This window comes from Sitophilus oryzae, unplaced genomic scaffold, assembly GCF_002938485.1.
Source record: "Sitophilus oryzae breed Bouriz unplaced genomic scaffold, Soryzae_2.0 scaffold_1521_pilon_pilon, whole genome shotgun sequence".
NCBI classification, from domain to species: Eukaryota; Metazoa; Arthropoda; class Insecta; order Coleoptera; family Curculionidae; genus Sitophilus; species Sitophilus oryzae.
In genome coordinates this window covers 2,358,022-2,379,289 of record NW_022146194.1, presented here as the reverse complement: position 1 = coordinate 2,379,289, position 21,268 = coordinate 2,358,022, and the positions used below count along the sequence as shown (strand labels likewise).

At 34.8% G+C, this 21,268-nt stretch overlaps 1 protein-coding gene across 3 annotated transcripts in view; it reads right to left on the bottom strand.

Annotated features, from left to right (window-relative positions):
• The window catches only part of LOC115878739, a 133,414-nt gene that overhangs the window by 77,483 nt on the left and 34,663 nt on the right, over window positions 1–21,268 (bottom strand). The window lies entirely within an intron of this gene.

The window sequence follows — 21,268 nt, the reverse complement described above, 5'->3', positions numbered from 1 at the left end:
CACATGCCCATTTAAGCAATTTTTAACTTTTTAAATTTAAATTTGTTTTTTTTACTTAAACGTTATTTAGAAATAGCGCTTGGTGTAATTGATCCGCAAATTACGTCAGGCGGTAACGTTATTAGCGGGTGTTAAAAATTGAGTCGCGCATATCGTAACCATGATAAGGTACGCGTAAATCCTTGGTGTAAATACTGCATGATGCTATTCGGTTTTCCGATATCTCTCTAATAACTGTGCCGGTCAGGCGCTGTGCACAGTTTTAGAGGCCATAAGTTGGCGTGCTATGTGCGTCTCGCAAACTAGTGCCTGATGCCCGATTCCGAAAATTGGAACAACGAAAAACAATAAAGAAAAAACAAAGTTTATAATCTGTATAATCTGTGATATTGCTATCGATGGAAAAGTTTTACCAAAAGTTATGTCTATTCATTGATGTCAAATTTTAAGCTTTTCTTTCAGTTCTTGATAATTTATATGTTTTAACTTAATTTTAACTTCGACATATTTATCAATGTAAAAAATAATCATTTTTCAATACAACTATAACGGATGCGTCTCAAAAGTAGCTCGCCCCTATATATATATTTTATATTTTCAGATAAAAAAAAGCGAGAGTTCGTATGTTAGTATATGACATAAATTAGGATTGATTGACGTATTCAATTGTTTTTGAATCAATTCCTGTTTCCAAAAATATGTTTCTTTTATCGAGAACTACCAGCCGTGAAAGTATTTGCTCTTATTTAAGACTACCTCTGTAATCCCTGTATACAGGGCGTTTTAAAAAACATGTGCCATCTCTCGTGGGGAGTTTCATTAGATTTATTTTATTATAATTAGTTTTATTTTATTAATATTAGATTTATTTTTCATATCCACATGGGTCCGATTCTGCTTTGTTCCGTAGCTACAGGGTGATTTATTATAATTTTCTTCCAAGTACTTTTAGCATTTCGAATGAAATTTTGAGGGTAAAAGTTATTATAAATGCGACATATTTTACGTTCCCAGCATGTACGCCACTGACTTTTTTTTTCTCTTATTAGCGAAATAGTGTAAGCAGTTTAATGCCGATTAAAAGTTGTCTCTTGATATTTTGTCTATTTGGGCCTCCTTGATGAGATAAACGCAAATTTATTAATTTGCCTTGATCCAAGTCTAATAGCAACCTTTAAAAAAATTTAATATCATTAACTTGCGAAAGTTTTATTGATTCCCCTACTCATTGATTCCCCATCAAAGAAGATGAAAAAAAGTTCTTAGAAACATGGGTATGGAAAGGCATAGTTTTAGAGTTATACAGGATGTTAAAACTGTTTAAAATTAGTTTTTTTTTTAATATCTTAAATACCATTATGCACTGAACTGAATACACATGTGGGGGGTACTAGATCATCAGAAGCATGGAAATTAATAAAATCACTAAGATCAGACACCACAAACAAGATCAACTTACAACCAATCCCAATCGAAAAGTGGAGATCTCATTACAAAACGCAACTTACCGAAGATCGATAAGAGTACCTCGTCAGCTCACCAAGGCGATAATAGCAATGAAAAATGGGAGAGCAGCTGGACCGGAAGGAATACTTGCGGAACTGTTGAAAAACGGTACTGAAAAACTAAATTTCTTTCTTCGAGAACTATTTAACAGACTCCTAAATAATGGGGATCCTGTACCAACTATATGGAAAGAAGGCTGGATAACGCCAATTCACAAAAAAGGAAGACGTGACGAATGCTCAAACTATAGATGTATATCCGTAACCAGCGCAATGAGCAGAGTATACGGAAAACTGCTTAGAAACATCGTAGAAACAGAATATGGTCCACAAGAAATTGAAGAGCAAGCAGGGTTTAGAGCTGGTCGATCGTGCATAGATCATATATTTAGTCTAACCCAACTTAATGAAAAGAAGGTAGCAAGGAATAGAGCAGCTCATCTGCTTTTTGTTGACCTTTCAAAAGCATATGATACAGTGCCAATCCAAAAACTGTGGCAAGTGCTGGAGAACTCTCCAATTAACAATACAGCGATCAAAGTCATCAAGCAGCTATACCACCAAGCATTTTCCAGAATAAAGATCGGCAGTAACATATCAGAAACCTTTTATGTGACCAAAGGCCTTCGTCAGGGATGTTGTCTATCGCCAACTCTCTTCAAAATCTACCTCAATGAAGCCTTAAAGAAACGGAGAAGATCCTGCAGTGGAATGGGAATTGGTCTAAAAATGACACCTACTTATATACTTTTCATTTTGCAGATGACCAAGTGGCAGTGGCCCAAGATAGGGAAGACCTTGAATTCATGGCGAGGAAACTTTTTAAAGAATACGCAGAGTGGGGATTAACTGTTAACTGCAGTAAAACTAAATATATGTGCATCGATGGAGAGGGAACAGATTTGGAAGTGGACCACAGCAGCATAGTACAATATTGTTCAGATTATACCTACCTCGGAACAAAGATTAGCCAAAGTGGACAAACTGAAGCAGAAATATTGGAGCGAACAATTAAAGGGAAAAGAGTTATAGGATGCCTAAACTCACTATTATGGTCAACAAACATCTCTATGGAAAGAAAACACCTTTTATACAATGCAATATTTAAAAGTGTTGTATTATATGGATGTGAAACCTAGCAAATAAATAAAACTTTAGAGCGTAAACTACTGGCTTTTGAAATGGATTTTTGGCGAAGATCTGCCGGAAAGTCAAGAATAGAATGAATAACCAACGAAAGAATTAGAGAGATTATGGGCGTAAAGAAAACTATCCTCGATGAAATCGAACAACGCCAACTAATATGGTATGGACATATATTGTATGGACCAAAACAAATCCTGGACAATGGACACCGGCGGAAAGAAGAAAGAAAGGTAAAGACCTAAAGCTACCTGGATTGAGGGCATTAACCGAGCCATGTCCGAAAGAAATTTACTTCCAGAAGATTGGGAAGATCGAAGGCAATGGAGACCGGGAACCGGAAGGCGTAGAACGCTATAAAACCGGATATATAATAATAATAAATACCATTATTTTTTTATTTGAAATTTCTCTAGGTTGGACTAATAGTAATAATATTTAATAATAATGTAGGTAAAATAAATAATTTATTAATTTTTCTTTTATTTTAGTTTTATTAATTGTGATTAATAAAATTGCGTTTATCTCATCAAGGAGGCCGAATTCGACAAAATATCAAGAGATAACTTTTAATTGGCATTAAACGGCCTACACAATTTTGATATCAAAAGAAAAAAGTCAGTGGCACACATGTTTTTTTTTGAAAAATATTTCTGTGAAAAAATTTCATTCAAATCATTAAAAGTACTTGGAGAAAATTATAATAAATCGAAAGATTATATTAAGACTTTAACACCCTGTAGCTACGAAACAAAGCAGAATCGGATATATGGTAATATGAAAAATAAATCTTAGTTTTACATGAGGAATCTTCTCACAAGAGATGGCACATGTTTTTTGAAACACCCTGAAGGTGTTCTCCTGTTTTGTCACTCAGTATATTTCTCTGTGAAACGACTTATTACCGAAAAGAAAATAAATATTCGCATTTTATAGACAACTTCCATACGTACTACTTTTTGACCAGACTCAACGTCATAAAATAAAACAAAAAAATAAATAAACCGCGAAATTGCGTTAATTTTTCGCTCGCGATAGCCAGTCTAATCAATTTGGAATATACGGAGCCGCACAATTATCGTATTGTTGTTTTATCTGAACTCGTAAATCAGACGTCTCGTTGCCCGTCCTCCCTTCCGCAGGTTTTGTTTCACTCTCCATCTTCACAGCCAGCTCGTCTGGATCGGTTAAATTGTTTTGTTGTTGCGATCAAATTGAAAAAAAAAGGTATTTAAAGGAGACGGACTGGGTGATGATAGGTAGGTGGGAAAATTAGTGTGTGTAGTTTGGAGAGAATTGAGTATTTTTGCGTCAATTGACTCAATTGAACTTAACGAGAAGAAATAAAGATAAAGATAGGTTTTAGTCGATATTTGGGACGTTTAATTTTTATTGTCGAAGTTTATTGTGAGGTCGATGTAGTTATTATGACTAAACTTGTAAAATTTTATGGTTCTAGATCTCTTTTCGAGATCGAGAACCCACAAATACAACAGAAATAGCAGGTTTCGAAGTTGTAGATCAATATATATATATCTCGGCTCCTGGACGTTGAAGTTGGCAATGAAACGTAAAATCGATGCTTTTGAACTGTGGTGTTGTAGACGGATGTTGCGAATACCGTACACAGCTCACCGTACAAACATTTCAATACTCGAACAACTGAATATCAAATTTAGACTGTCAATATCAATAAATCAATCATACTTAAGATACTTTGGCCACATATCCTGGAACACCAATGGCAGAGAAAAAACTAATTGTGGAGGGAAAAGTGAACGGGAAACGTCTTAGAGGGAGATCTCCAAACCGTTGGGTGGACCAAATGAACACGATAATAGGTCATAGTCTGCACGAGGCCAGTACTGCTGCGCAAGACAGAACAACATGGAGAGACACAATAAATGCGATATCATAATGTGTACTCTTATAGAGTAATAGGAAAAAGGAGGAGGAGGAAATCTCTTTTTGTAACTTTTATTTATGTACTTTAACTTTACTCTTTTAAAAATGTTACCATATAATTTTGGAAATAGACTACTACTACTACTGCCATTACTCACTGACGAGTATTTAACACGCATCAGAAGATGGTCACGCAAGGCGTTTTCTTTCATGAGCTTTTCTGTGACTGAAAAGCCCGATACGTGATGTTATCTCTCTTCCGCACTCCGGACTTTCAAAAATCTCATTGCTTTGTTGCCTCGTTACTTTTTGGTTGTCGCAGTTAACTGAGTTTACAATTCTTCTCCATTGCGTTCTATAGTGCGCTGCTTCTTCCCACTCACTCTGCATGTTTATCCCCTTTATAAGTTTTCGTGGAAAATATCCTTGTACCTTTTGAGTTGTCCACCCGGTTTCCTCTTACCGTCTACAAGTTCACTGTAAAGCAGAGATTTTGGTAGGCGGTTTTCTTGCATTCTTAATCTTAAGCGGGATTTTGTAATCATACGTTGTTGACCGATACGTTTGAGACAGTGTTAGGTTAGGTTGCTGGGGTTTGGGATCATGTATGATCCCTCACTCGGAGGTCTTAGGCCCATTGGGATACCCCTGTTATTGTTGTACCAAACCTTCTTCTCATTATTTCTTTGCGTTAAAGCACTTCCAGCTCTTTGCAAAGTTCCCGATATCGCTGATGTTGGCTTCTGCTGCTTCCTCTAGTCCCTCAAAAAAACCTTGCCCTAAAGTTTTAAAGCGTCGGTATTCTAGTGCCGGACAGTGGCACAGCAGGTTTCTTCTTTCTCTCCGCATGGTTTCCGCATCTCTCTATGGTTTCTTCTTTCTCTCCGCATTCTCTGCCAGTAGTCGTCGTCGGAAATTTTCCATCTAACGAGGTTTACCCCCGTGGGACAGTTTCCAGTGACGACACCTACAATTATGCGTACTAGGTCCTTTTTGTGCTCTAGTAGTTGTTTTGTCTTTTTGCTATCTACCACTGGTCATGGTCTTCGAGCTGTAGCGCAGTCCTCACGGTGTTCCACGTTTCTTGCTGCTTAGCTTTGATAGCAGTTCCTATAGCTTCCTTCAGTGTGTTGATCGTCACAAGTGGTGGGTCATCTGCCACGGCCTCTCCCCTGGCCCCGTCTTTGGCGAGCCTGTCTGCTTCCTGATTGCCCACCACATTGCTGTGGCCTGGCACCCAGCACAGAGTAGCCCTGCCCTGACGCAGCCAGGACAGTGCTTCTCGGCATTCCATCACAGTTTTCGATCTCACTGATTGCATGGTGATGCTTCTTAAAGCGGTCAAGCTGTCAGAGTATATTACTATATCCCCTATTGGTCTATTTTTTCAATTTTCTCTCGTATACAACTAGCCGCTTCATTTATGGCGTAAACCTCTGTTTGTAGAACATTACAGCCATCCTTGGGGCTGACCATTAAGCTGAGATAGGGTAGTACCATTTGATTCTTAATAGTTGCCTAAGTTGTCTCTGTTACAACTTGTTTAACGCGTTCATGTGTCGCCCAGGTTTCGGTCCCATATAACATGGTGGGGATTATAATTGTTCGGTACACTGTAAGTTTCGTTTTTGTACTCAAATCATGATTGTAGAAAACCCTGTCTTTTAATTTCCAGAATGCTCTTAAGGCGCTGCTAATCCTGGGCTGAATTTCAGAGTTGATATTGGCTTTTTCCAAAATCAAACTACCGAGGTAATTGAGTTCCGCTACATATTCCAATAGTTCTTCTCCGACTTTTATAGTATTGTTGTAATCTTCCGGGGAAGTGCACATGATTTTAGTTTTACCGATGTTCAGCTTAAGGCCAAAGCCTCGTATGCCCAGGTATATCTGTTCAACATTTCTTGTAATTGCTCTAACGTTCTTGCAATTAGAGCGCAGTCATCAGCGTATTGAAGTTCTGTGATGAATTTTGTGTGTTTTTGCCCTGAGTCTTTTTATGTTGAACAGACCGCCGTCGTATCTGTATCTAATGCCCAATTCTCTTTACTGCAGTTTGCTGTCCACTATAATGGAGAGCGCTGCCATGAATATGTTGATTAGGTGAGGCGCTATAAGACACATTTCTGCCTAACTCCTGTATTTGTTAGGAAGGGATCGTTCACTGATCCATGATGTGCCACTATTGACTTGTTGTTATGTAGGCTTTTACACACTGTAAAAATAGACCACAATGCAATAAAAAACACATAAAATAAATGTCTTATTTTAGACTCGCCCTGTATAATATTTACCTATTATAGGTAAACAATGCAACAAATATTTAATTATTACTTTATTTACCAAATATAGACTGTTACTCACTGATTAAAATTACTACATACGAAAAAAAATATATCAAAGATAAACCTAAGGAATTTTCGTAAATTCATTGTTCCGATAAACATCTGCGACAGCGTTTCATATATTATTAAGTCTTCCATCTCAATAATTGTCAATCATTGTACATTTCTTGAAATTTTTAAATATAAAAAAAATAGTGTGTGCACTATGTGCGAATATTTGAAGTGAAACTTCTTACTAATAGCTATTCAATTAAAGGATTTGAAGGATATTTCTGTACATTTTATATTTCCTCAATAGCCTGCAAATTTTCTGGAATACCACCCAAAATACAAACTTTTACCAAAGTAGTAATAATCGCGCAAACACAATGTGACAAAAACTTTCCTTTTATTGAAAATTTAAGTCAAAATGTTGCAAACGGCTGCTCATATATCCGAGGCGGTGTGAACAAGCTTTTGCTTCTTGCTTCTGCACTTGGCTAAAAAAATATGATAGCCACCTATACCTTACACTGCATACCAAAGGGCGCCAAGGGGCGCCAAAGGGCTTATTTCAAAAGATGCTGATACTTTACAAAGGCTAGTACAAACTGAAATAAGAAAATTTGTACAAGTGTATTAATTGAATGGAAACTAAAATTAGTATAGCAATTAAATATTTTGAGAAATTGGATCAACGAATGAAACAATTCAAATACCCAAAAAAAAAGATTTATTTCTTGTTAGAAATTATTCGGTACCTATTCGGCACAGCAGTTATGTACATTAATATACAAGAAATATGTTTAAGAAACTCTATTCTAAAACTTGCTTCAAATCAAATGATGTATTTTCAAATATTATTCAAACAATTATAATACAAAAAAGAATATTTTTAGAGATGGTCTTGGTTATATTCGAATAATAAATATTTAAATTTTAATTGACTTATTTCGAAGATTCATAAACCTTTTTGTTTGTATATAGTTAAGGGAAAAGATTTAAAATCTGTACCCAAGATTGCCCTTACAGGTTAAAGATCGTAATGTTATAACAGGTTAACATAAATAGATGTTAAATCTGAATAATCAATCAATATAACATGATAATTTGATAATCAAATAACCAACTTTTCCTCAGAGAGGTGCAGGGCTGAAATCTAACCGAATAGGCTGCTACTGATTACTTCGGTGACTGAAAAAACTCGAAGAAAAATTTGGCGAAAAACTTCTAGACACAAGTGTAGAAAAACTGTAGAAAAACGTCCAGAAAAATATCTAGCAATACTTGAAGAAAAATGTACAGAAAACTCTGAAGAAAAATACGTAGAAAAACGTTGAGATAAACCTCATTGTGAAGGCACACAATCAATAATTTAACATTTCTTCTCAAATAAGGGCTGGACACTTGCCATCGAAAAAACTGGAATCTAAAAGAAAGGCATGTGAAGGTTTTTTCTAACGAATGGAATGTCAAAGAAAATCTTACCAAAACTATAGATCCTTTAAAATCTAAGCAATCAAAATCTATATGGGACCTTCAACCATCTATAGGATAACAAAATTACAATATTTTTCCCATATTGTGAAAAATACCAGCCAAATAAATTTAATTCTCAAAATGGCACAGTGACCTCGGCAACGGCCAAATCCGAGGTGACGATTTTGACGTTTCCCGTCTTGTCGATACACCAGGGTACGATCCAAGTACGATCCAATTAAATATTTTCGATAGAGAGCGTTCCCAAATTAAGTGTTGTAGAAATGTAAAGAAAATATCGATATAATAATAAAAATCCGCCTAGAATAAAACAAAGTAGCATTTGGAAAATGAAAATGCTACAACAATAATAACGCGTAATATCAAGTAAGAGGGTGCTATTAATGGACAAACTAATAATCACAAAATTTAATAAAAACTAACTTTGAAAGTGGTATAATGTGCTTATCAATCAAACTTACTTCTCTAACTGCAGTCAAGGGTAATAAAGGACCTTTATTCTCACGTTCTCAAAATACTTAAAAAAAACAAGGAAGCTACAAGCTCTTTACTTCGACTGTTTAAATGCTTTAGCATATTTTTAACACACAATTTCAAGAAATGCAATACAAAAGCTCGAAAATTTAGTTCTTAAAAGAACTGTTTGTGCTTAAAAAAAACTCTGAAAATAGGCAAAAAAATAGAATTACTCACAAAGAACAAATACTTTACAAAATAATGACCGACACTAGGATAATTGTTAAATAATAAAGGACAACATTGCTGAACACGGCGCAGTGTGACCAACATAGCGATAATAAAATTCGGTTTAAAGCAATTTTTGCAGCTTTAATCTAAATAAAATATCTGTTACAATCATTTGCTCTATAAAGTAAAATGGGAAGCTGCTCGGTATCTTAAATTCTACAACAAATCTATACATTTCTTGCTAAAATTTCATTTAGTTAGGTTTATAGACTTTAGTGTAGATATGATTGATGACGTGCAATGGAAAATGTTTTGCGATTACAATAGCAATATATTCCTGGTAATATATTTGGTTAAAATGGAGTATTGGAGCTCTTAATAAGAACGAACGCTATAACTGGCAGCGTGGGAACGTATTTATATAAAGCGAGAAATATTGTCAACGTAATCAGCACTATACTAAGTATGTACAATGATTACGCATTGTTTTCCATTTCAATTAGTTTATATGTCTCCTTAAAACGGATAGACGGGTGAAAAATAAAACATCCTTGCGCGGTCCTGACTTGTCGGAACAAGATCTGATTAGGACCTAGTCTGAGAGAGCATCTATCTTTAGTCTATTTGTAGATATAATGAATCAGACTTAAAACTTAACAGAATCTATCTATTGATGTGTGGTGATGGCGCCCGCCATGCGAGTGTTAGTTCAATGGCATATTTTTTTCTGCGTAATTTGTTGTTTACAAACAGCAAAACAAAATATATCTGTACGACTTGTACCAAGTTTCTGGTTTCCTTAAAGCAAGCAGATTTGGACGCTAATGAAGATAAAAAAGAGAGTTAAAAGTTCAACATAAACTTCACTTGAAAAAAGCAAAAGTTTTTCAAGATGAATTAAAACAAGTTGTGAAAGAGAAAGATCTGAATTTCAAAAGCCAGGTGCACACAGCTTTATAAAGAAGATCGCCTAAAGATTAAAGAAACTTGTCATGGTGAAGGAACGGACATGAATTTTTATAAAGTTGGCCAAAGTCGACTTATACCAGGAATGCCAACATTGGCCTATGGACAGTTTTACTGTCAATAAAAAGCGCTAAGCTTCAGAACGTTAAGCGCCTGCCTAGCTTTGTAACATCAGACACAGAATTTTTCAAAATGTATGTAGTCTTCAAATGTCTGTAGAAAATTAAACGTAAATATTATTCAAACAGACAGGAAAAAACTAAAGCTTTTTTTTGATACAAATTGATTCTATATAGAAAAAATAAACAATTTGCAAAGTGCTTTCTGAAAGAAAATTAAAAATATGCCAAAATGAAAGTGCTCAGGTGAAGCATCTGATAATAGGTATTTATGTACCTACATTATGGTGTTTGTATTTCAACTTATTAATCTGAGGAAGTTTTTAAGGTCATCTATTGCACTAGTTCTTAATTTTCGCACTAACTTCATATGAGAAAATGTGTCACGTTGTTGTCATGTGTCAACAACCAATCTCTTTTTTGTCTGTGTAAATGGCTCTTGCAATAACAAAAGCATAAGATGCGCCCTTAGTTTTCTTTCGTGGCGTTATTATTTAAAACAATTTTCGTTTCAGAAAATGTCAGAAAGATCATTCGATTCAAACTGACGATATGGTTGTGTGTGTGGTAAAAGCACAGTTTTCCTGCAGTTCAAAAACTGACAGTCCCAAAACTGAAGATCGCATCGTTCGACGTAACTGCATTGTGTGTGACCTGACAATGTTTAGATCTTCAGTTCAGATCGTACAGTCCTAGAAATACCGGCAAACTGTATGGGAATGGGCTGCAACCTTAAGACACTCGAAGAAATTTCTCAGAACTTAAGACTGTATGGTGAGTTATAACTCAAGAAAGAGAGACACAATAGATGTATAACATCACGGTGATTAAATTCCCAATAATCTTCTGTGCGACGTGTTGTATTATCGGAACACCCTATATATCAAATTATAACATACGGAATTATAACCTAACGATTTCTAGTAGGAAATAGGCCAAAATGGAGTATATTTTATTGCGCTCGCCGATTTAACTGTGGCCGTGTTTACCTCAGGCTAATTGGGATGTAACTTGAGAGAGGCTCTGGGAGAAGAGCGTGAAAATTCAGGACAGGTAGACAAACACACATTTTCGCCTGGCAACATTCGTGTTTATAGAGGTTCTAAATTTAAATTTTCCTCCCATTTCTCGCTATTACAACAGAAACGGTGAGCGTACACACATACGCAGACCCAGCCGTACAATCGTCTACCGTGAAACAGCTATATTTCTTTGCCAAAGATCATAATATTTCATTAAATTTCGTCAAGAGAATAAAAACGTCTTTTGACAACAAATTTTAGTTTTTTGGTGGTAGGTATCTTGTACGCTAATTTTATCTACTTTTGATATCATTATGATTAAACTGAAACTAAAAAAAAATACTATTTATTTAAATACACTCAGATGCAAAAAATACGTAACGGAGAAATTTTTGGTCAAATTTAAAGTGTTATATTTTTGTTATTTTTAGCCCTATTTTCACGAATTTTTTAGTAAGCTGTATATAATTATATCCACTTTAATTCGTAAAGTCAACTTTTTATAAACCTTAGTATTTGGCATATTATACAGGGTTAGTCGAGGGGTTGTTTTTTTTAAGTTTCTCTCTACAATTTCCTGTCTCACAATGTACCGTTTGTGTTCAGGAAGGGTTCATAGTTTCATAGATGTCGATTTTCGAAAGAAATCAGGACATGTATATTATTTCGTATTTTTCATTTTATTGATTTTATGGAAAGCACTGTTCATTAAAATGTTGTATCCTATGTTATAGGGCTTGTTTCTCTCTACAATTTCCTGTCTCACAATGTACCGTTTGTGTCCAGGAAGGGTTCATAGTTTCATAGATGTCGATTTCCGAAAGAAATCAGGACATGTATATTATTTCGTATCTTTCATTTTATTGATTTTATGGAAAGCACTGTTCATTAAAATGTTGTATCCTATGTTATAGGGCTTGTTTCTCTCTACAATTTCCTGTCTGACAATGTACCGTTTGTGTCCAGGAAGGGTTCGTAGTTTCATAGATGTCCATTTTCGAAAGAAATCAGAACGTGTATATTATTTCGTATATTTTTTATTTTATTGATTTTATGGAAAGCATTGTTCATTAAAATGTTGTATCCTGTGTTATAGGGCTTGTTTCTCTCTACAATTTCCTGTCTCACAATGTACCGTTTGTGTCCAGGAAGGGTTCATAGTTTCATAGATGTCGATTTCCGAAAGAAATCAGGACATGTATATTATTTCGTATCTTTCATTTTATTGATTTTATGGAAAGCACTGTTCATTAAAATGTTGTATCCTATTTTATAGGGCTTGTTTCTCTCTACAATTTCCTGTCTGACAATGTACCGTTTGTGTCCAGGAAGGGTTCGTAGTTTCATAGATGTCCATTTTCGAAAGAAATCAGAACGTGTATATTATTTCGTATATTTTTTATTTTATTGATTTTATGGAAAGCATTGTTCATTAAAATGTTGTATCCTGTGTTATAGGGCTTGTTTCTCTCTACAATTTCCTGTCTCACAATGTACCGTTTGTTTCCAGGAAGGATTCATAGTTTCATAGATGTCGATTTTCGAAAGAAATCAGCACATGTATATTATTTCGTATTTTTCATTTTATTGATTTTATGGAAGGCACTGTTCATTAAAATGTTGTATCCTATGTTATAGGGCTTGTTTCTCTCTACAATTTCCTGTCTCACAATGTACCATTTGTATCCAGGAAGGGTTCGTAGCTTCATAGATGTCGATTTTCGAAAGAAATCAGAACATGTATATTATTTCGTATATTTTTTATTTTATTGATTTTATGGGAAGCACTTTTCATTAAAATGTTGTATCCTATGTTCTAGGGCTTGTTTCTCTCTACAATTTCCTGTCTCACAATGTACCGTTTGTGTCCAGGAAGGGTTCATAGTTTCATAGATGTCGATTTTCGAAAGAAATCAGCACATGTATATTATTTCGTATTTTTCATTTTATTGATTTTATGGAAGGCACTGTTCATTAAAATGTTGTATCCTATGTTATAGGGCTTGTTTCTCTCTACAATTTCCTGTCTCACAATGTACCGTTTGTGTCCAGGAAGGGCTAAGGACTTTAAAACATCCTGTGCAATAATTTCCTATGCAAATTTTCCTAAAATATAATATTACGGTCAGAACCATGACTCCTGAGTACTTTGTATTGCTGCCCTTGGCTGCAATAATACTGCCTGTATACGTCCGTTTATACTGTCATTGATCTTATATACTTATACCTAACTACTTATATACTAAACCTATAACTACTTATATACTTATACCTAACCTAACCTAACCTAACAGAATAGAAGCCCTTGAGATGTGGATTCTTCGTAGACTTCTCAAAATACCTTGGACGGCACATGTCACAAACGAAGAGGTGCTGATATGAGCCCAATGCGAAAGAGAATTCGTGCACATAGCCACGAAACGTAAGACAGTCTATCTGGGTCATATAATGCGTGGAAGTAGATATGAGCTGTTAAAATTGATAATAGAGTGAAAAATTGAGGGCAAGCAAGGTATAGGTAGGAAGAAGCATTCATGGTTGAAAAACATCAGAGATTGGACGGGTATGGATGCACACTCGTTATTTCGATCTGCCCAAGATCGTCAGATGTTTGCCAACCTTCAATAAACAATGAAGACGGCACTCTGAGAAGAAGAAGATATCTTATATTGCGTTATGTTTTCCCATTCTTCTTTAAGGGCCAAGCGAAGTTCTAACCCTCCTGCCAAGCATTTCTGAATGAAGCTTAAAAATTACCACCACTAATTTTGACGTTCTGAATGCTTACATTGAAATTACAGAAACAATATTCTACGTTAATTGAAACCACTAATTTATTCCACTAATTGCGAGGTTCTGAACAAAACTTTAAGCTTCAAACTAAAAACCGCCGTGTTTCAAAAAATTGACAGTACTATCAATAAATATTTTAGAGCTCTCAAATGTTTACTTATCTTTCCCAGATAATAACTCACTTATTCAATCTTACGCATCAAAACAAACGCATTCCCCTTGTCAAAAATTATTTGAAAAATTCAATTGGCACGGAGGAATAGAACGATATCAAAGGCCAATAATGTCAATAAATTAGATCGATCGAACTGAATCTTTCAAACAGAATTAAGACACGAGCATGTAGCCATAAATTTTTCGGAAAGTTTCGTTTGTTGCTTTTGAAACGAAAGCAACTGGATTTCTGCTGGAGAGATACAAAAGTCGGGTCGACAGCACGCGTAAACTTGTATATTTTCCGAGATACATTTTATTTATTTGGATGAGTGCGGTTTTAATAAACTCAACAGTTCAGTCGTTATGGTTTATATTTTGAATCTTTGCGAGAGAAGGTGGAAGAACATCGGTATGTTTTTGTTTGTAAATTATGCTTATAAAGCTTATTTCAGCTGTTTTTTTGTTTGGTTTTATTGTATTTTTGACGGAAAATAAAATAAACAATAAAAACCGAGTTTGCATAGTTTTGTTTAAATAATATTTGTCACACTTTTATGAGCACCCTGTATATCCCGAGGAAAAAATACTCTCTTAAACAACTAAATTATATTAATTAAGTCTGTACCGTGTTACTTTTTCACGATATTCGTAAAAAATGGCATCATTAACACCAGACATATTTAAAAAGCGCGCACACACGCATTACAGCACAATTCTTTTATCAGTTCAACACGGTCTAGTGACTGCTGTTCCTTCTTTCTACCACACTTATCACCCTCCTGCCCCACTGTAATTAGGAATGAAAACATCGCAAAACAATTATCGATGCGTCAATACATCGATACATTAAATAAACACATCGATTTATAAAAATATAATTAAATATTGTTATTATATTATTATTTCTTTAATTTAGCTAATTTGCCTCCAATTGAGAACTGCTAACCTCCATTTACTCAGGACATACTTTCAGGTAACTGTAAAGACATAATATATCTATTATAGGAAATGTTATAAGTTGTATTTTTTAGATTCAAGAATGGGATTGGTAACAAGTTAGATCCTTTACAATATGGATGGAAGAAAGACCAAAAAGGCAATCTGACACCTATTCTAGCAATAAAAGATGTGGCGCCTCCTGCAAAGAGAATCAGTGCTCTAAAAATTGCTCTTGTAGAAAACTGGGTCTTAAATAATGTTCTTCAAAGTGTGGTCAGTGCTACAGAATCAGTTGCACAAACTTTTGTATTTTACTTGAGGACGAAAATGACGCTCAGGATGACGTCATAACAGATTTTATTTAATTTTAATTTATTAATAATTTTATTTAATAAATAATATCTAAACGTTATTTTTAATTGTTTTAATGCTTAAATTTATACTTGGTTTATCTATATTAACACTATACTGTTAACGCAAAAATTATAGCTGACTGGTTTAAAAAAACTGGAAAATTTATAAAACGTCTAGTAAAAAATCGCTCTATCTCGATTACTATTTATTTTAGAAAAAAAATGGTTGAAGGTAAAATATTCTAAATTTAATTCTCTTCAAAAAACATATCTTTAGTTTTTTCGAAAAAAGTTATGCAAAAGGAGATCGGAAAAAAACGGAAAAATCCAAGATGGCCGGTGTTTTTTTTTTCAAACTTCCCCCACTGGGACCGAATGGGACTTTTCAGGCGTTAAATAGGAGATCATTATCTACATATTCCCGTTGAGATCGGTTGGTTACTATTTTTTTTCACCTCAACCTCCAGATTGACTGGCCTATAATCCAAGCACGTGGGTTTGGAATTTTAGGTGTGGTATACAACACGACAGGATGGGGATAAGCTTTAGGCACATTTCTGAAATATAATATATATTTCCTTCGGCCACACACCCGCTTTACCCGACCCCTGAGAGCGACCCGAACAATACAGCGTAGCTAATAGATTCTTAAAAACCCCATAACAATCCAAAGATTGTTCTTACTTAAATCTATGAAAATGGTTTGAAAAAAAAATGTGCGAAAGATTTAAAATAGATGACTATGTGGCTTTAAAAATATCGATAATCAGAAAAATATCGATACATCGCGAATTTATAATAATAGAACGTCGAAGATTTGCTATGAAAATATCGATATGTCCGAAACATCGATGTATCCTTTACATCCCTAACGGTAATTCACGTGTCTGGTTTATATAGTCGGGCGCACGTGTTGCCGAGGGGCCCTAACTGCCTCTTGCTCGCATTAATTGGGTGCTAAGTAGTCTGAGGAAGGTGGTGGTACTTCCAGAAGTACTTCGAGATCGGTAGCTTCGTCTGGGCGGCTCAGACGACCAGACAACCCGTCTGGCTTGGGTAAATGCGGAAATACGCGGTTAAATTTGGGTTATTTAGCCAAATTGAATGGTGTATTTTGCGATTCAATGAAATTGTTGTTTAACAAAACTAAACGTTGAAAGAATTTCTAATTTTGTTCATTTTTAGGGTTCCGTACCCTAAGGGTAAAAACGGGAACCCTATTACTAAGACTTCGCTGTCCGTCCGTCCGTCTGTCTGTCACAAAGGTCTATCTTATGAACCGTTATATCTAGACCGTTGAAATTTTTACAGATAATGTATCTATGTTGTCGCTATAAGAACAAATACTAAAAACAGAATTAAATAAATGTTTATAAATAAAAACTACTTTCACTAAACATTATCTTTTAAGTAAGAATTTTACATAGAATCTTTCAAGTGCTCGGTGGCCGCGTGGTTAAAGCGTTACGACTTTACGCTGCTATAACGTTGGAGCCGTAGTAAGGCAGGTTCGAATCCTAGTCAAAGAGTAGATAAGACAAGAGACGACAGTTCGCGCGGTACCTTTCATGTTTGAGTGGTGGGGAGAGTGGCCTCGTCTCGCTTGTCCCTTTAAATTTTCGTAACTTTTTCGCGGGAAATTTGAAATAGACTATTATTAAAATTTGCCTGTATAGCTTATAAATAGTTACTGTGTGGGTAAAGAGATAAATAGAAACGAAAAAAAAAATGAGTTTTCTAAATATTATATAAAATAAATTATAATTAGAAACATATTTGTCGGGGAATAAAGATAATAAAAGCAATATTTTGTATATCGTTGGTAAACAAGAGAAAGTGACCAAGTCGATTTGTAAGAAATGTTTTATTTACGTGTATTTTTTTTTACATATGGACTTGAACAAGTGTAATATCACAATGTGGAGTTTATCAAAAATAGAGTTGCTCAATTTTTATTTAATAAATCCTCGCAATTATATAGTATATTTCTATAAAAATACTTTTCAGGATCCTTTGGAAAAGAGTAAAATATTATGTTTGTCGAAGAACAAGACCTATTTTTGCAGTCTTTATAAGCACACACAATGCCACCATCTCGTCTTTTCCTGCTAACAATAATTACAAATTAGAATGCTATAAAAACGATACTAAAATTAAACCTTAAAAACTCTCAAATCGATAATATATCGAAAAACTCTGAAAACACACTTTAAAAAGGCAAAAATGCAAGAAAACAACTAATCAGATTTGTTTATGTTTAAGCCTGATTAGCACAGCTGATTAGCGTCCTAAAATCTTAGGTTCGAATAAATAAAATGCGCAGTTGTCAGATTTTCAGATTTTATCTGTTTATCTTTGAAATCGACCAACTTTAGTCATTCTGTTTCTTTGATATTATCAGTACATTGCGAAAAAGAACCTAAACCAACCTAAACTAAAATTTACATTTCCGTATTAACATACGTTACTTTATATCCTTCTTATATTATTAATTTATTTTCAGAAAATCTTGTTAATTTTTCAAAGAAATATACTTGGCAACAGACAAAATGGGACTTGATGGGACCTTTAAATTTTAATATATCTGCGTCTCTCTCGCGAAATTCGACTTCTTTGTTCACTGTCGTCTCTTGTCTTATCTACTCTTTGTCCTAGTCAAGGCGACTTTTTTTAATCGTTTTTTTTTTAATTTTTACATATTTTTACATATGTATTTTTACTTTTTACATATTTATTATTGATTAATACAATTTTTAGTAATGTGTTTCTTCATTTCTTCTTAATTACTGATACACGCATTCAAAATTTCAGCTAATTCGGGAAAAAAGTTTATAATAATATAGTGTCTAATGTTGTATAGATAATGAATGGTACGGAACCCTTCGTGCGCGAGTCCGACTCGCACTTGACCATTTTTTTTATTTACAATACCTTTTTTTATATAACACAAAAATTAAATGGTATTCCATATTATTTGGTTACTTTTCTCTACTAGCTTTTATCTCTTCTAATTTACCCAGATCCTTGTATTGTACTTACTATGACATACCGTGTATTTTTGGATATTAAAACAATATCAAATGAAAGGAAGCCATCAATAAAAGCTTAGAAACTCCATTGTTTTCGTTTCGTTTCTTGTCTGGAAAATACTATGACAATCTAACTCCCACAATCCTATCCAAACAATATTTGAAGATTACCACAGAAACCACTCAAGAGAAGTAACTTAATACAAAGTGTACGCCTACGATTTTATCAGTGAATGGATTGACGTTATCCAGTTATTAATTAACTGGATTTCATTCAGAAATTTCCAGTTTCTTAGTCCATTGTCTTGAATTTCTTCATCCTTAGCTGAACTATGAGTATTGCCGAGTCATTTGAATCATTCGTTATGCCTTGAGTTATCTTGTTCTAAGTATGGCATTACATTCATATTTTCCTTGTAGGTCAGTTAATGTAGGAGTAGGGTTAATTCATTAATTTACAACTATGTTTAGCTTTCTAGGGATGAGTTCCATCATGGAACACAATATATAGGGTGAGCCACTGAAAACTTACAATGGCTATAAGTTTTAAACCAAAAAAGATATCGAAGGGGAATACATATAAAATGTATATAAAAAATAAAAAATACCGTTCCTATGATATCGAAGGGGAATACATATGACGTATTTTTTGAACACAACCCCGACCTACCCCTTAGGCGGCACCCCTACTCACTTGAAAATCTTAAATGGCAACACCCCACTTGTGGCGCCTTTTTGGAAAGCCCATGAAAAATGCTAAACGACGATCATAACGTTTTTAGGGTGAAATTGAAAAACTACCCCTTACACGAAAAATTAGGTGGACATTAATGAAAAAAGTAATTTTTTCAGCATAAGTTACAATTTGGGACCCAGCTAAATGAGGCAAATGAGGCATTTTTTAAACCACCCCGACCCACCCCTAGGTGCCATCCCCTCACTTCTAATCTCATCAATGCCATTTTTAAATGTAGATAATAAAAAAGGCAACACAAATATGTTTTTACAGCCTAATTTTGCGATAACGCAAATTCTTCCTTATCATCTATTTTTTTACTTTCAACAAACAGGAATCTTAAACCGGCATATCTTTGTGTTTTTGCACTGTCTTCTATCGATTTTCAGCCGTTTGCAAGTTCGGTGGTATTTTAAACGTTTATTTGATTCGCTTATTTGAAAGAAAAATGGTTTATACTGTCGAAGAAAGAATTCAAATAGTTTTTCTTTATGATGCTGAAGGTATGTGTTATTTGAGAACGGCCCGTGCTTTCAATGAGAGAAATCCGGACAAAAACGTAAGTCACGTTTATGTTAGAGATTTGATTTTAAAGTTTCAAGAAACTGGGTTGGTAAAAAATAAAACAAGGACACGGTCCAGGGTACTGAATGAAGAAATGCAGATGGAAGTTATTGGTCAGGTATCGGTCAATCCAGAAGCATCAACACGCCAGTTGGCATCAATCACAGGTATACCTCGAACATCTGTCAGGAGAGTATTGAAAATGCACAAATTCCATCACTACAAAATGAAGATTCTGCAGGAACTTGGCGACGACGATCCAGATAGAAGGATTCAGTTCTATGAACTAATTACAGAGGAAATTCGAAGGGAACCTTCACTTATTAAAAATAATTTTTTTAGTGATGAGTGCTCATTTTTTTTAAACGGAGTTGTAAATAAGCAGAACTGCAGATACTGGAGCGATGAGAATCCGCATATTGTTGTTGAAGGACACACCCAACATCCCCAAAAGCTCAATGTTTGGTGCGGAATACTAGGCGATAAAATTATAGGTCCATTTTTCATCGACGGAAATTTGACTGGTGATGCTTATGTGGAAATGCTGAACAATTTGATAGAACCAGCCATTGTAAATGATGTTGAAAATCAAAGAGATTTGGAAGGAAATTTAACTCTTAATGAAGACCTCAAACACTTTCAGCAAGATGGAGCCCCTCCGCATGATTCTATTGTCACAAGGCGGTGGTTGGATAGATATTATCCAAGGCAATGGATTGGCAGAAGGGGTCCAATCGAGAGGCCGCCAAGGTCACCTGATCTCACTCCTTTAGATTTTTCTTGTGGGGTTACACTAAATCCATAGTCTACAAGATAAAATCAGGTTCGTTGCAAGAACTGCGGCAGAGGATAACTGAAGCATATCGAAATATTCCGAGAGAGACTTTCCAAAAAGTGAGAGAAGAATTTGAAAATCGTTTGTATTTTTGTATGGAACAAAACGGCTGTCATTTTGAGCAATTGTTAAAATATATTATCATTTTAAATTTCTTTCAAATTGTCAAACCTACATTTCTTATCACTACTTACCAGTAATTGTTGAAAGAAGCAATTACCAGCAATTTCAATTAACTTTCCAAAGAAGTGTCACAAGTGGGGTATCGCTATCTGGAGATTAGAAGTGAGTGGGTGGCACCTAGGGGTGGGTCTGGGTGGTTTAAAAAATACCTCATTTGCCTAATTAAGCTGGGTCCCAATTTGTAACTTATGCTGAAAAAATCACTTTTTTCATTAATGTCCACCTAATTTTTCGTGTAAGGGGTAGTTTTTCAATTTCACCCTAAAAACTTTATGATCATCGTTTAGCATTTTTCATGGGCTTTCAAAAAAGGCGCCACAAGTGGGGTGTTGCCATTTAAGATTTTCAAGTGAGTAGGGGTGCCGCCTAAGGGGTAGGTCGGGGTGGTTCAAAAAATACGTCATATGTATTCCCCCTCGATATTATAGAAACGGTATTTTTTATTTTTTTGATATCTTTTTTGGTTTAAGAATTATAAGTTTTCAGTGGCCCACCCTGTATAAATGATG